Source organism: Rhinatrema bivittatum, chromosome 10, assembly GCF_901001135.1.
Source record: "Rhinatrema bivittatum chromosome 10, aRhiBiv1.1, whole genome shotgun sequence".
Lineage (NCBI taxonomy): Eukaryota > Metazoa > Chordata > Amphibia > Gymnophiona > Rhinatrematidae > Rhinatrema > Rhinatrema bivittatum.
The window spans coordinates 38,634,300-38,649,788 of record NC_042624.1 but is presented as its reverse complement, the minus strand read 5'-3'; the positions used below and the strand labels follow the sequence as shown (position 1 = coordinate 38,649,788).

The 15,489-nt window shown below is 44.5% G+C and overlaps 1 protein-coding gene across 2 annotated transcripts in view; it reads left to right on the top strand.

Moving 5' to 3' along the window:
- DPYD (dihydropyrimidine dehydrogenase) overlaps nucleotides 1-15,489 on the top strand; it is a 2,453,390-nt gene that overhangs the window by 830,382 nt on the left and 1,607,519 nt on the right. The window lies entirely within an intron of this gene.

The window sequence follows — 15,489 nt, the reverse complement described above, 5'->3', positions numbered from 1 at the left end:
GATGTTATTGGGCAGAGACGCACCAGCACTGATCAAGATCCTGGAGATATGTGATGGCCCACCAACCACTCCCTATGCTTACCGACTCGCCTTGGGATGGGTGATAGTCGGTGATGTCTGCTTGAAGTGAACAAGGAGACCAAGCATTCATGCATATGCTACGAATGTCTTAGAGAATGGACATCCTACTCTATTTGAACCATGTCATAACCATATAAGCACCAAGGAAATCTTAAGCTTTGAGGAACAGAATCTCAATTCAGCTACCAGTCTGATCACCTCCCCATCAGATGTAGAAGAACATCTAGAGGACTCAGTGTTTCAAGTCACCAAGGATGACGACAAACCTTCTCTCTGTAGAAGACAGAGAATTCTTAAGAATTATGAATAAAGAGTTCTCTATAAATGAATCAAACAGCTGGATAGCTCCTGTACCATTCCAGACACCCAGACCTCGACTCCCTAATAACAGAGAACTAGCACCCTCACGACTTATGTCACTGCAGAGAACTCTGGAAAGGAAACCGGAGATGAAACAACACTTCATTAACTTCATGAATGACATGTTGGACAATAGCCATGCAGAGCTAGCTCCACCCTTAAGGGATAATGAAGAGTGTCGGTACTTGCCTACTTTTGGTGTGTACCATCAGCAGAAACCGGGTCAGATCCGGATCGTCTTCGATTCCAGTGTGCAGTTTCATGGAATCTCACTCAGCAATGTGCTTCTCACAGGACCTGACATGATCCATAACTTGTTAGGAGTAGTGATCCGCTTCAGAAAAGAAGCAGTCTCTGTGACAGCCGACATCCAACAAATGTTCTACTGCTTTGTTGTTCACCAATTACCTAAGATTCCTGTGGTACCATGACAATGACATCAATAAGGAGATTGTGGAATACCGGATGTGAGTGCATGTCTTCGGTAATAGTCCATCACCTGCAGTAGCCACATACGGGCTCAGAAGGACAGCCCAAGAAGGAGAAAAAGAGTACGGCGCAGATGCCAGACACTTTGTGGAAAGGGACTTCTATGTAGTAGAGATGTGATTCGCAACCGGAATCTGTTCTGATTCTGGTTCCGATTCACATCGTGTTTTTTTTTTCGTCTGGCCCGATCGCGGTTTTGTTTATCGGCTGCGCCCAAGCCTATAAACAAAATACCCATGCCATTTTTAAAGATGGCGCCGGCCATCCAGTTCTCCCTCCATGTGACAGGGGCCAGCCAATGGCACGGATACCCTGTCACATGGTAAGGGCAAAGGGCCATCGGCGCCATTTTGATTAGTGGCAGCCGACGGCCCAGGAGCGGGAGATCACTCCCGGGACCCCCACTGGACCACCAGGTACCTGTAAAAAGCTTTTGGGGGGATCGGGAGGGTGGGGGAAGCTAAGGGATTAGTTTTAAAGGGTCAGGGTGGGTTTAGGGGTTATTTTTGTGTGCCATTTTTCCCGCCCTCCCCCAAAATGATAAGAGAACTCCAACGAACAATTTTGTGGGGTTTTCCTATTGTTTTAGGGGAGCCCCCAATTTCTGACGATTTTGAAAATATCGTATGATATTTTCAATCGTCCGAAACCTGATTCACATCCCTACTATGTTGATGACGGACTAAAGTCCTTACCTACTGCAGAGGAAGCAATCGATTTAATAAGGACAACACAAGCAATGCTTGCAGGCACCAATCTAAGGCTCCACAAAATAGCCTCCAATAGTTCTGAAGTAATGAGAGCATTTCCTTCAGGCAATCATGCCAAAGACAAAGAACTTGGACCTGAGAGTGGACACACCTCCTCTCGAATGAAGCCTTGGATTAAATTGGGATCTAAAGAGAGACGTCTTCACATTCCAAGTCTCAACCCAAGATAAACCATATACTCGCCGAGGTGTTTTTTCCATAGTCAATAGTCTGTATGGTCCACTGGGGTTTGTGGCTCCAGTCACGATACAAGGAAGAGCCCTGTTAAGAGAACTCTCATCAAGTACTACCAAGTGGGACACCCCACTACCTCAAGCAATGAAGCCAGAATGGGAAAAATGGAAGAGCTCCCTAAAAGTGCTTGAACAGTTCCACAAACCACGCACTTATGTCCCAATACCACTGAATGCAGCCAGCCGCGAAGAGATCTACCTTCTCTCTGACGCATCTGTGAAGATTATAGCTGCAGTAGCCTTTTTGAGAGTGACACACACAGAAGGGATAGTGCTTGTGGGTTTCATCTTCGACAAAGCCAAGTTAGTAACACAACCTAACCACACCATACCTCGTCTAGAATTATGTGGAACAGTGCTAGCAGTGGAAATAGTGCAGTTAATAACAGCCGAAATGGACATGCAAATTGATGCTATCCATCTTTACATGTCAGCAAAGTAGTACTGGACTACATCTTCAATCAGACAAGAAGGTTCCATGTATACACTCAACTCTGGGGTTCAGCCACTCTGGGGTTCAGCCACTCTGACTCTGTAGGAACCTGTAAAGAGTTGAACATTATATCTGTTAAGATTGACTATCCTACCGTTAAAAGGTCCGTTTGTGATCAGAAATGTACGTGGATATTCAATCCACCCCATTCTTCACACATGGAAGGATCATGGGAGCACATGATCAGCATGGCACACCACATTCTTAACGTCATGTTAATAGAAACCAAGCCAACTCGATTCACCCATGAAGTCTTAACCACCCTTCTGGCAGAAGTGGTAGCCATAATAAATGCAAGACCGCTAGTTCCAGTGTCATCTGACCCTGAGTCGCCACTGATCCTAACTCCAGCCATGCTTTTAATGCAAAAGACTATTAACATTCCTGTGCCACATGGAAACTTTGATGGCAAAGAGCTCCACAAGCATCAATGGAAACAAGTCCAACAGCTTGCCAACTCTTTTTGGAGTCGTTGGAAGAAAGATTACTTGCCAACTCTCCAGTATCGAAGCAAGTAGCAATCCAACAAATCCAACATCCGAGAAGGTGACCTCGTCCTTCTCAAAAACAGCCAAGCCCAACGCAACAGCTGGTCTCTGGGACTCATCATCAAGACTTATCCTGGAAACGAGGGACATGTATGCAAGATTGAATTAAAGATTGTGAACCAAAGGACAGCCAAGATCTTCTACAGTCCCATCAATGAGGTGGTGCTCCTCATGCCGTGTGAAGAGACTTGAACTCCATGGACCATTGTCCACCCCAGAGACTCTTTCTCTCTTTGTGTTGTCTGTCTCATTTCAGCTTGGTGAAACCCTCTGAAGAAGGGATGACAGAGACTGGATGACTGAGAGACTGAGATGACTGAGAGACTGAGATGATCGTGAACCTCCCTGAACTTCGAAAGATCCAATTATAATGAACTTTACACTGTTGCATAATGATATAAAAACTGATATAGTGGTATCTTGCGATACTAGATGGGGAGTGTTCTGTCCCCAACAGTGGGTATATGTTTGTATCTGTATATACTGTAGTTTAACTGTGTTTAGTGCAGTGCTTCCTTCAGAGGATTCTTGATACTGAAACATTATTTTTAACCCATGATAAAAGTCTATGAGCCTTTGCCTTTAAGAGGAGCCTTTGCCCTTAAGAGAAGCTCCCTCCCCCCTCCACTTTCTCTCACTATTGGAAGAGATTGAATGCCCCTCAATCTAACTTGAGTCTTCCTAGGTGCCTTATAGGCTCAAGGGACTGCCTTTCATGCTCCCTCTGTGTTACATGCTTCTTAGGCTTGCTGCCATTGGACCTTGCCCCCCTGCCCCCAGCTTGTGGAGGCGTTTCCTTTAGCAGCTCTCGACGAGAGCTCAGTCTTGCCCATGCGGGCTTCTGAGCCAGCAGCACTCTGTAAAACCCTGTGAAATGATCGGGTTTTTACCTTCTTTTTTACTGCCTTCGTCTGAAGACTAAATCAGCCTCATATCCCTCAAGCTCCCTACCTCTACCATAAACTAACTCCTGCAACTCAAGATATCTCCTTCTCCTCCTGCTACCCTGTCTCCAGTTACCAAAGATCTGTGCCTTGGGGCTTATGTTTGAGATGCAACAATTGTAAGTAGAAATTACCTGTACAATAAATAATTTCAAACTTAAAGAATCTTTGTCTTGAGGACTGATTGGAAAGAAAGTTTAGCAGCCTGGATGGCAAACTCGGATACCTGACTGATCCAGAACACCTCTATTCTATTAAAATACATTCCCAGATTTTAACACTTTTAATTATTGCTACAGTCAAGAAACTGCTGCTTTTATCTTAAAAAATATAATTTGGTACATTGGCATTTATCTTACTAAACAGCTTGGGGTGCTAACCACTTTTAATTTTTAATTGTCTTCTGTCCTCTTGAGGTACTCATGCTAAATTCACATAGTCACGTTTCAGCAAACTAGTTATTACAATGGCAAGGGAAGAGAGTCTGTACCTAATAGAGATGTGAATCATGTGCCCGATAGTTTTAACGATCAGGTTCGGATGGAGGGAGAAAAAAATTGGATCGTTAGAGATGTGAATTGGAATTGGTTCCGATTCCAATTCGCATCGTTAATTTTTTAGTGAGGCCTGAGCAGATAAAAAAAAACCAACCCCGACCCTTTACAAATGACCCCTTTGCTCTCCCACCCTCCCGAACCCCCCCCAAAATGTTAAATTACCTGGTGGTCCAGTGGGGGGGGGGGGGGGGGGGGGGTCCCGGCGCGATCTCCCGCTCTCGGGCCATCGGTGCCATTTTGGCTACCACTAATAAAAATGGTGCCGATGGCCCGATAAAAAAAAACCCCACCCGACCCTTTACAAATTACCCCTTTGCTTCTCCCACCCTCCCGACCCCCCCAAAAACCTTTTACATGTACCTGGTGGTCTAGTGGGGGTCCGGGAGCCATCCCTTCAATCATACCCTTGGTGCCGGTGCCGGTGCTGGACTGGTTTCAAAATGGCGCCGATCGCCTTTGCCCTCACTATGTCACTGGACCACCAGGTAATTTAACATTTTGGGGGGGTTTGGGAGGGTGGGGGAGGGTAAAGGATTGGTTTTAAAGGGTCAGGGTGGGTTTAGGGGTTGTTTTGGTGTGCCGGTTTTCCCGCCCTCCCTCCAAATAATTCCCGTACTCGATTTAACAATTTTTCACGATAAATCGAGGGAATTCCTATTGTATCAAGTCCCTTACTGATTAATGACGATTTTAAAATTATCGGACGATAATTTAAATCGTTAAAAAATGATTCACATCCCTAGTACCTAATACAACTATAAATTGTGACGGTGGCCAGGGTTTCTGCACTTTCACAGCATGTTGACCTATAGGACAAACCACCTATTCTGACTACTTGAGCACAGAGTTTACAACCTTAACTTGCTAACTGATGATAAGAGGGATTGGGTTGACAAGCTGCATAGATCCTGCTAGTCAAACAGGAGGACCATGTAATCCCACTTTCTTCTCAAGTCACTTCATCGGGGTAGGCAACCCATGTTCTGGAGTGCCACAAACGGGATTAGTTTAAAATATATCCATAATGAATATGCATGAGAGATATTTGCATACTGTGGAGGCAGTGTATGCAAATATATCTCATACCTTCATTGTGGATATCCTGAAAATTAGACCTGTTTGTGGCACTCCAGGACAGGATTTGCCTACCCCTGCACTATGTTGTCTCCCTGTTCATTTCTGCATGCCGTTCAAGCTTCCTTTACTCATCTACAAATGCATTCACTGTGCAACTACTCATTATATATCATTACTTCTCTTCCTTTACTCTCTTCCTCATGAGCTCTGTTTATCAGGCAAGTCACTTTTTCTGTGGTCTTCCACTGCCAAATCATGACTGTGATTTCTGTGTTGGTGCGCGATATGCCTGGAATTGACACTTGAGTTGCTGTGTCATGCTCCCTATCTGATCACGTTCAAACCCAATCTAAAAACTCATCTTTTTGAGGCTGCTTTTAATTATTAACCACTTCTCTACAGTAAATGCACTTCCCATTGACTCTTGTTTGTTATATATGTTTGTCTTGACTAGATTGTAAGCTCCATGGATCAGGGATGATCTCTTGTGTGTATCTGTACAGGTCTGCATATGTCTAGTAGTGCTTTATAAATGATAACTAGCTGGAGGAGGAGGAGGAGTGAGGCTACTCAGATTATCTCAGCCCTGCCAGTCAAAAAAGGAGAACTTTAGCTGGTCAGGTTTCCTGGGCTCCACCAGCTGAAATAGTAAGGCAGTACCAGAAGGGCATGAGACAGGATAGAAAGTTAAGTAATGGAAAGTGAAAAGATGCGTAATGGAACCCCCCCCCACACACACACAAAATATTAGGGATGCACATACAAAAAAATATATATTTTGTTTGTTTATTATTTCTTTGCTGTCATTTCATTTTATGTGTATTATGTTTCATTTCAATTAGTTGAAATGTAATGAACACCAAACGGAAACAAAAGAAATAGGATGAGAGAAGGAATGGTGGTCACCAAACATCCTGCCCCTCTCAGAGCACTGCCACTGTAATTGTAAAGAATAGAGATGTGAATCGTGTGCCCGATTGTCTTAACGATCGGGTTCGGCTAGAGGGGGGAAAAAATCTGATCGTGGGTGATGTGAATCGGAATTGGGTCCGATTCACATCGTTATTTTTTTTGTAGTGAGGCCCGACCCTTTAAAATTAACCCCTTACCTTCCCCCACCCTCCCGAACCCCCCCAAAACCTTTTACGATTACCTGGTGGTCCAGTGAGGGCGAGGGGAACGATCTCCTGCTCTCGGGCCATCGGCGCCATTTTGGCTGCCACTCAAAAATGGCGCCGATGGCCCGATAAAAAAAAAAACCACCCGACCCTTTAAAAATGACCCCTTAGCTTCCCCCACCCTCCCGAGCCCTCCAAAACATTTTAAAATTACCTGGTGGTCTAGTGGTGGTCCCGGGAGCGATCTCCCATTTTCGGGCCGTCGGCTGCCACTCATAAAGATGGCGACAGCCATCTTTAAATACGGCGGCGGCCAGCCAGTGATCCTACCATGTGACAGGGGCCGGCCAATGGCACGGATACCCTGTCATATGGTAAGGGCAAAGGGCCATCGGCGCCATCTTTATGAGTGGCAGCCGACGGCCCGAAAACGGGAGATCGCTCCCGAGACCTCCACTAGACCACCAGGTAATTTTAAAATGTTTAGGGGGGATCGGGAGGGTGGGGGAAGCTAAGGGGTCGTTTTTAAAGGATCGGGTGGGTTTTTTTTTTATCGGGCCATCGGTGCCATTTTTGAGCGGCAGCCAAATTGGCACCGATGGACCGAGAGCGGGAGATCGGTCCCCGCGCCCCCACTGGACACCAGGTACTCGTAAAAAGTTTTTGGGGGGTTCGGGAGGGTGGGGGAAGGTAAGGGATTTGTTTTATAGGGTCGGGGTGGGTTTAGGGGTTTTTTTGGTGTGCCGGTTTTCCCCGCCCTCCCCCCTCCCCCGATTTATGATTTTTCACGATAAATTGGGGGAATTTCTATTGTATCACGACTCTGAATGATTTTTGATGATTTAAAATATATCTGATTGTTTTAAATCGTCAAAAAACGATTCTCATCCCTAGTAAAGAAGGCCCAGTCCTCCCCTTTCCCCCAGCCTCACCCTCTGTAAGTAGTAGCTTATCCTATCTATGGGGTTGTAGCAGTTCAAATGAGGCAGCAGCAATCCCAGGTTGCTCTTGGTTTTCATAATGGCTCTGGCTAGCCCTGGGACTAGTGCCATTTTGTTTTACAGCTGCCTGCTGAGCTGCCATTCATCGTATTGCCTTAAAGCAAAACGGCTCTGGTGCAATTTTACAACACAGACCCAGTGGGACAGGAGCCCAGTTTGGACTGTGATGTCTCCATGAAGGGGGTAAGCTGCTTCCTGTTGAAAAGGGAAAAGGCTAAGGGAGGGGTAAAGAAAACAAATTCTGGCAACTCTTAGGGGTTTGTTTTTTTTTTGGGGGGTTTGCTAACTTTATGAAACAAAAGTCAATGAAAAGAGAATTCCAATAGTGTTGTTTTTTGGGGGGTTTATTTTCAAGCACAATGGATGTTGAGCTTTTCATTACATTTTAAAACATTTGTACACCCCTTGAAACTATGACCGCTGGAAAGAAACAGGTAAGGGCAGTGAAAGATAAAAGATGGAGATGGAAGAAAAATGAGCCCGGGGGTGGGGGGGGGGGGGGGGGGAGATGGGTAGGGATGAAAACCGAGAGTTTAATGGGTTAGCAGGGAGGAGACAGCAGAGTTAGGGGAAAGCAAGAGAGAACGGCATAGGGCAGGAAAGAGATGACAGAGGAATGATAGGAGTTGTATTCCCACTACCCCCTTCCATCACATTTCATGGATTACACAGTTCATAGATCCCCAGCCACCACTGCTTAATATTCATCTTCCATTTCTTCAGCATTGAGGAGGAGTATAGCTTGCTGGCTACCTTTGCTATAAGTACTGAAATGCTGCAAACAACATTTTCAAGTAGATTTTCAAAACCGTACCTGAGGCCAAGCTGGGAGATAAGCACATGACTCGGACAAGTACAGGCCGCATGGATTAAAAAAGGCCTGCGGCCATGCGTGTACATCCCAGTATGAGCATTACAAAGCTTTTGAGCAAAAGGGCAGGATGTGAGCAGAGCATGGGCAGGCCAGGATAGCGCCATGTAGTCAGTGTCGTGCACAAGCGCGCACTGGGATCCCACAACCGTGTAAGTACAAAAATAAAAAAAATTAGGGTAGTCAGCGGCATTTTAGGGGCCAGTACTAGTAGGGTAAAAAGGAGGCAACTTAGGTAGGGGGTTTAGGAAGCCTGCTCCTTTACTGGGGTGAACTGGGAGGGAACAGGGAAATAGGCCCTAATGTGTCGCCATGCACATCTACTAAAATCCCTCCACTTATGTGTGTGAGATGGCATTTGCACACACATGCACATAAACGCGCGCACATGTGTTTACGCTTTCCAAGAGTTAATGCAGCATTTGTGAAGATAAAAGCAGGATGTGTATACGAATTTAAGTTTTGAAAGGTTGGAAGCCTGCCTGTGCATACTGACTATTTCACAGGTACTTCTAAGTGAGCAATATGGAAGGTATTTTGCGGGTGTTCTGGGGTGGGATTCAGAATTACATTCACAAGCATTTTGTGAGCAGAGTATGCGCAACTTACCTTCATGCTATCATATCTGCTTTTTTGAGTTACAGAAGTGAAATTGCACTTGTCTTTTGTCTGTGGTTTTTGGATGGGAGGGCTGGGTTAAGTGGTGGGAAATCAGGGTGAACTGGTGGAGGTGTTGGCAAATTAATGAGGAAAAGTATGTATGCAAATAAGTATTTTCCTAAGCATTGTGCTTGCATATGTAATAAAACCCCTGCTCTCCTGGACATAAACTGAGGGTAATTACACGCAGAGGTTACAATTATTTCCCGCGTAAAATATATATGTGTGTTTATAGAATAGCTGCACCAGTTATAAAGATTCCTGCATTTAAAAATATGTGCACATACTGGCACACATGCATATACTGTCGGGGCGAAGATTTTCTTAAACTGCACAGTGGGGGCCACACAGTTTATAAAATAAAGGCTAATAGCTTTCCCTCCACCCACTTCTGCATGTATGTACTGACTTTAACATGCACTATTAAAAATAAATGACTTCCTTCAGATGTATTTAGTAGCATCTCACTAGTCAGATTAAGGCTGAATCACAAATTTATGTCGCAGTAGTAAACATACATGGAACTGAGCCAGTTCCATGGGAGTTTTGAATTGGATGAGTTCATGACATGTTTGTTTCTTTGTACAGTAGGATAGTCTGGATAAACCTTCTTCTTAATATGCGTGATGCATTTTTTGGGGGGTGGGTAGGAACATCTGAAATGTAATCTACAGTACCAGCTACACAATGAAAAATTATGCAGCTGGTATTTTGTGCTTGCCTTAGCTATTTCCTTCTGAGCTATGCCTGCATTGTAAACAGATTCTTTGAAGTTTTCATACATTTTTCTATAATGAAAAGATGAACTACATGTATAGGGTTGTTGTTTTTTTTTTTTGTCTGTTTGTTTGTTTTAGCCTCCGCCAAAAATTGTAACACATTTTTTGCATTTAGTTTTCAGAAAAGCTGATTAAGCATGTTTCTTGTACAGGAAGTTAAATTAATGTTTATGAGCATGTATTGCTTTCATTTGTACATTAAACTACTGCAGAAAAAAAAATCAATAAAGACTATATCCATTTGTAACAGTTTATGCACCGATTTGAATGTAAAAATCTGTATTTGATTTTTGTTCAAGAATTAGAATTATTGCAAAGAATTAGATTAAGGAAAAAAGTCTCTTTAAACATTTTTAAATCAAATTCTTAATAAATACTTAACTTGAATAGTAAAAGAGAAATTTAGATGAATAAAGTTGAAATGCAAGTTTAATATACATGTTATATAAGAAGGGGAAATTATGCACAACTCAGGTTTACAGTAATTGGTGGCATATTCCCTTAAGTACTGTGTCTGTGATTTTTCATGGTATCAATCATTTTAAGCAATTTAGGTAATAACGTTCTGGCATGCATTTCTTGCTGGTTTATTTATGCCATTTGCCTAGCTCATTGGAATGCAGTACCTTTCCTATTTGGCAAATGCACTCCGTAATATCTATTATGGCATGGTCAAAGAATAATTTATTGTCAAATAGAAAAATAGGTCAACACTAATGTCACTTGATGATCAACCCCCCAAGTTTAATAAAACATCTCACCAGTATGCATTCCTGCTCAGTGGTTGATATTTTATTAGGACTACCTGGCTATAGCAGTAGTGTAATTACCGAGCTGTCAGAGTGATAAGTGGGATTAATGGCAGCCTGATGCACTTTAGTCTGCAGTGCGCATAGAGAATTGCAAGATGGTATTATTATAAGAGCCTGTCTGTAGTGGCATATTCATGGCAGGAGAAATATAAAATAAAATAAAGGGATGGTGACAATTTTGGTGTGCCATGTCCTGGCTCATTAACATCTGACATTTCCAGCAGCTGTTTATTTGTGAACCGCTGTTGCTTCCTCAATAAGACGGAGAAATGATTTCCTAAAGATGCGCGTAGATACAAACCCGTAATCTTTACAGTTCCTTTTCTGCCAAGAGTATATTTCCACTCTGTTTTAATTTGTCACCAGATAAAGCACAGGAAAAAAAGAGATTACATTAATTATAGCTTATCCAAACCTGACTACAATGGTGTCCCACATTTTAAGCTTCTCTTATTTTGCCGCACATTTGTGAACAAAAGAAAAGCAGCGCTGACAGGCAAAGTTATAATTGTTGTAAGGGGGAAAAAAAAATCCAGACCAAATAGCAGTTGGTTTTTTTTTTCCCTTTCAAAATGTGCAGATTTTCAGCATTATAAATGTTGACTGAGCAATTTATATTCTTCAACCTGTTTTAACATAGGGCTCCATTCACTCCCAATGGTTTTGGTCTGCAGGACGAAGAGTCAAACATCAGGTTTTCCCAAATAGATACTGTCGTCAAGGGGATATTTGCCTGCCATTCGATGTGATTTCAAATTCCCAAAAAGTTACTTGTAAGGGACTGATAGAAGATATTTGGAGCCTGCAGAAGACAGAGCTCACACATATTCCTTTACTGAGGTTTGCTCCACCTCTCTTCCCGCCAGTTAATGGTGAGTCACTCACCTACATATGTACATTGCTTTTATTGGCCTCTCCAAGGCTTCTACTCCAAATATCCTCTCGCTCAGAGCAGGAATAGCTTGTTTGGCTGCATAGCTCCCATTATTTGTAATGGAAAGACAAATGTATTTTTTTCTCTTTCATTCCTTCCATTGGAAAGTTATGAGATTCAAGCCATGTATTTATTCACATACTATTTTCCTTTACTCTAGGTGATTCCATTTAATCAGAAAAAGTTTCAGGAACAAATTACAAAAACAAAAAGCATTCTATTTGAAGACATTTTTGGGTGCTTTTAAAGAAACAGTGCAATGATGGCCACAGTACTTTGTGGCACTTGTCTACTGAAAATTAGCAATAACATGCTCCATCTGAAGCTCAGGATAAAGTGAGTGATTGTGGTCATGCTAAATTTTAGTGCAGCAGGCCAGCATTTAGTGACATTCCCTCTCCCATTCTGGTTCTTACCCTATCAACAGCAAACTCACCTGACCACTCCTTCCAACTATCCTGTCCTCCCTGACTATGATCACCCTTCTGACCCCCAGTCCCCCCCCCCCACCCATGACAACAATTACTCTCATGGTACCGAGCTTCTTCCCCTTAACTACCAATCTGCCTCCCCCCCCCCCTTCAATATTAGAAAATCCCTGACCCCATATCTGATACAGTCTCCCATAAGACATGCTTTACCCTTGAAACAAAGGCCTGCTGAACCTCTACCCTATCAAAACCCCTCATTCTGGACATGTGGACCAGCTTAAAGAGGAGATCTACCTATCTCCATCCTTCTATATTGCTATCTTCATATAAAATGCATCTTTAGCCCTTCACGCTTTGACTGGCCTATGTGTATTAGAGATAACCAAATTAAGGGAAGGATTTGGAGATGTTATAATCGAGGAGGATTTGGCGATGAAAGCAAGATGCCAGGAGGGTGATTGTTGTGGTTGGGTTCTGGATTATTGTCAGTGATTATTGTCAGGAGAATTAGGAAGATGAGGGATGGATGCCAATAGAGTGATTGTTTTCATTATGGATCAGAAGGAGGGGAGTTACTAGAAGAGTGATTGTAGTTGAGGGGGAAAATCAGAAAGTTATTGTGCATGCTGGTAGGGTGATTTTTTTTCAGAGGGATTGGAAAGGGAGGGGTATGGACTCAGAGTTTTCTCATGCTGAGTGTGTTATCCTGGGGAGTGGCCGGGGGAGGTCCCATGCTAATTGACCCAAAATGACAAGGTCAGTGAGTGCAGGGTATAATGACATCTAGATTGCATCCAAACAAAAATGATCATGCTTGGTTTAATATATGGCATTGTGGCAAGTATGTTTTGTTATGCTCCGAGGCATGGGGGCCTTTGGATTCTGTTACGAGCGCGGCCTCCGGCGGCTGTTTTGAACCGAGGGTTTGGAGGCCCAGTCGTCTCTAAAGCAGGTGTTGTGAGCCCTTGGGCCACGGCATGAGTCAGGGAGGAGCCCCAAGACACACCGCGGGAGGTGAGCTGGTGCGAGCATGGGTAACGAGGAACTGGACAAGGCTGAAGCGAACATAAGGAGACAAGGTCTAATTCTCAACCGGACCTGCATGCCCCAGTATGAGCAACAACGCAATGTTGATTGATGAACAGTCCTCCAACCGTTCCAAGCCCTTTCGGACCTGCCACTGGGTACGGCAAGAGGTGGCAGGCTGGACAGAGGACGAGGGCAGACAGAGTCTTTAGAACACAGAAGACTTTGGATGAAAACTGAAGCAAGGACACTGTAGATGAGGACTGAAGCGAGGACACTATAGACGAAGGCTGACGCGAGGACACTGTAGGCGAGGGCTGAAGCGAGGATAAAGAGCTAGGTCGAGACTGCAATGCAGCGCACCCTACACAGCCCACCCACGGGAATGGTCGCAGACCACACTGGGTTCGAAGCAGACTCCAGGATGGATAGTGGAAGCTGATACTGGAACATGACGAAGTAACTGAAGAGGCCTGCACTGGGGCGCACCCTACACAGCCCCATGAAGGACTGGTCGCGGACCACACCATACTCAGCAGAATCGAACAGAAACTTGACATGGATGGACGCAGGTTGCAATAGGATCTGAAGACCGGGACAAGACTGAAGCAGGATTCGATTCTCAAGGATTAAAAACAACAGACTGAAGCAGGAAGTCTTCCAGAGGGTTGTTCTGCGGAGATGAGGATGGCATTGTACCATGAGGCACCCTACACAGCCCACCCTTGGGACTGGTCATGGACCAAGACACCGGTACGGTAGGAAGGTGGACATCTGGGAACCAAGGCATGGAGGCAGAGATGAAGGCAAGGACATCTGAACATCGAAACAACAGAAGACCAGAACATCAGGCACCGGGAACACAAAGACATCTGAAGACAGGGACAGAGGATATCAGGAACCTGAAGACATCTGAAGCACGGACAAAGGGCATCAGGAGCATGAAGACAACTGAAGCCCTGGACGAAGAACATCTGGAACATGGAGATGACTGAAGATCTGGACGAAGAATATCTGGAACATGGAGACGAAGCTGTCAAAGCAGAAGAAGACCACGGAGGACCTGGACCAGTCAGAAGACACAGATGACTGTGGAACCCAATCCGAAGGCCAGGAATGACTGAAGACAAGGCCCTTATATAGGGCTAAAGCAGGAAACTGTCATCAGGTGGGACCAGCAACACTTCCTGTCGCTGGCTCTTTAAATATCCAGAAGAGGCATGTGCCGGCACCTAAAGAAGGCTGAAGCAGGAAGAGAAGAAGCACTATGGACAGCGGCGCCCCCTGCTCTCAGACATGACAGAGCAGGGAAGGCAGGCTGGCTGTAGGCAGGCTTCAGGGCAGCCTCAAGGCTGCCGGACGAGGACCCCATTGGTGATGTTGCGGCTCGCGGCAGTGGAGGCAGGCCGGAAGGCCCCAGGCTGTAGAAGGGACACCGGTTTGCTGCTAGACTACCAGTGAGACTTTTCTTAGGTAAGGAGGGGTCCGGTAAGTGAATTGGTCTGGGGAACAAGCCACTAGACAACCAAGATGTCAGTGTTATTTTGGGAGGAGGGGGGCCACTAGACTACAACAGACTAGATGCTATGTAAGGAAGGGGGCTAGGAAGGCTGCTGCTGTGGAGGGGGTGGGTTTGGATGGAGGAGGTTTGCTTTTGGGGGAGATTTCTTACTTGAGGGAGGAAGGGCTTGGGAAAGGATATGGTACATCGCCACATGACACTGAACTTTTTTTTAAACTGTCTTTTCATTTTAGTTTCCTCAAGAGGTGGCAATGGTGTTGGCTAGGGTTCTCACTAGACCTCCAGGGGGATTTTTGTACATTGGGAGAGAGGTCTCCAGCCACATGGCACTTTAAGACAATGGCAGCCCTGGGTGAAAGAGGCTGCCATTGTGCATTTGTCACATTTCCTTATGATATTTTTCCTTGCAGAATGTTTTCATGAGAAATTATATCACAGAGATACCATCATTATATTTTCTCGGGGAGGAGCCAAATATCATAGGAATCACAAATCATGATCAATGATCTGATGCAGGAATAGAACATAGTTACTACCCCTAACTAATCAAGCTTGATATTTCACTTGGATGTAGCTCCATCACTGCTCTCTACATTAATGGTGGGGGTGAAAGGGAAATAGAACCAAAGGTTACTAAGAGCCAAGAGAAACAGATAAGTATGAGAAAAAAGAAGTGTGAAGCTTGCTGGGCAGACTGGATGGGCCGATTTGTCTTCTTCTGCCATCATTTCTATGTTTCTATAAAATCCCAATCAAATTGTTGATCACTAGTCAAGACTCATT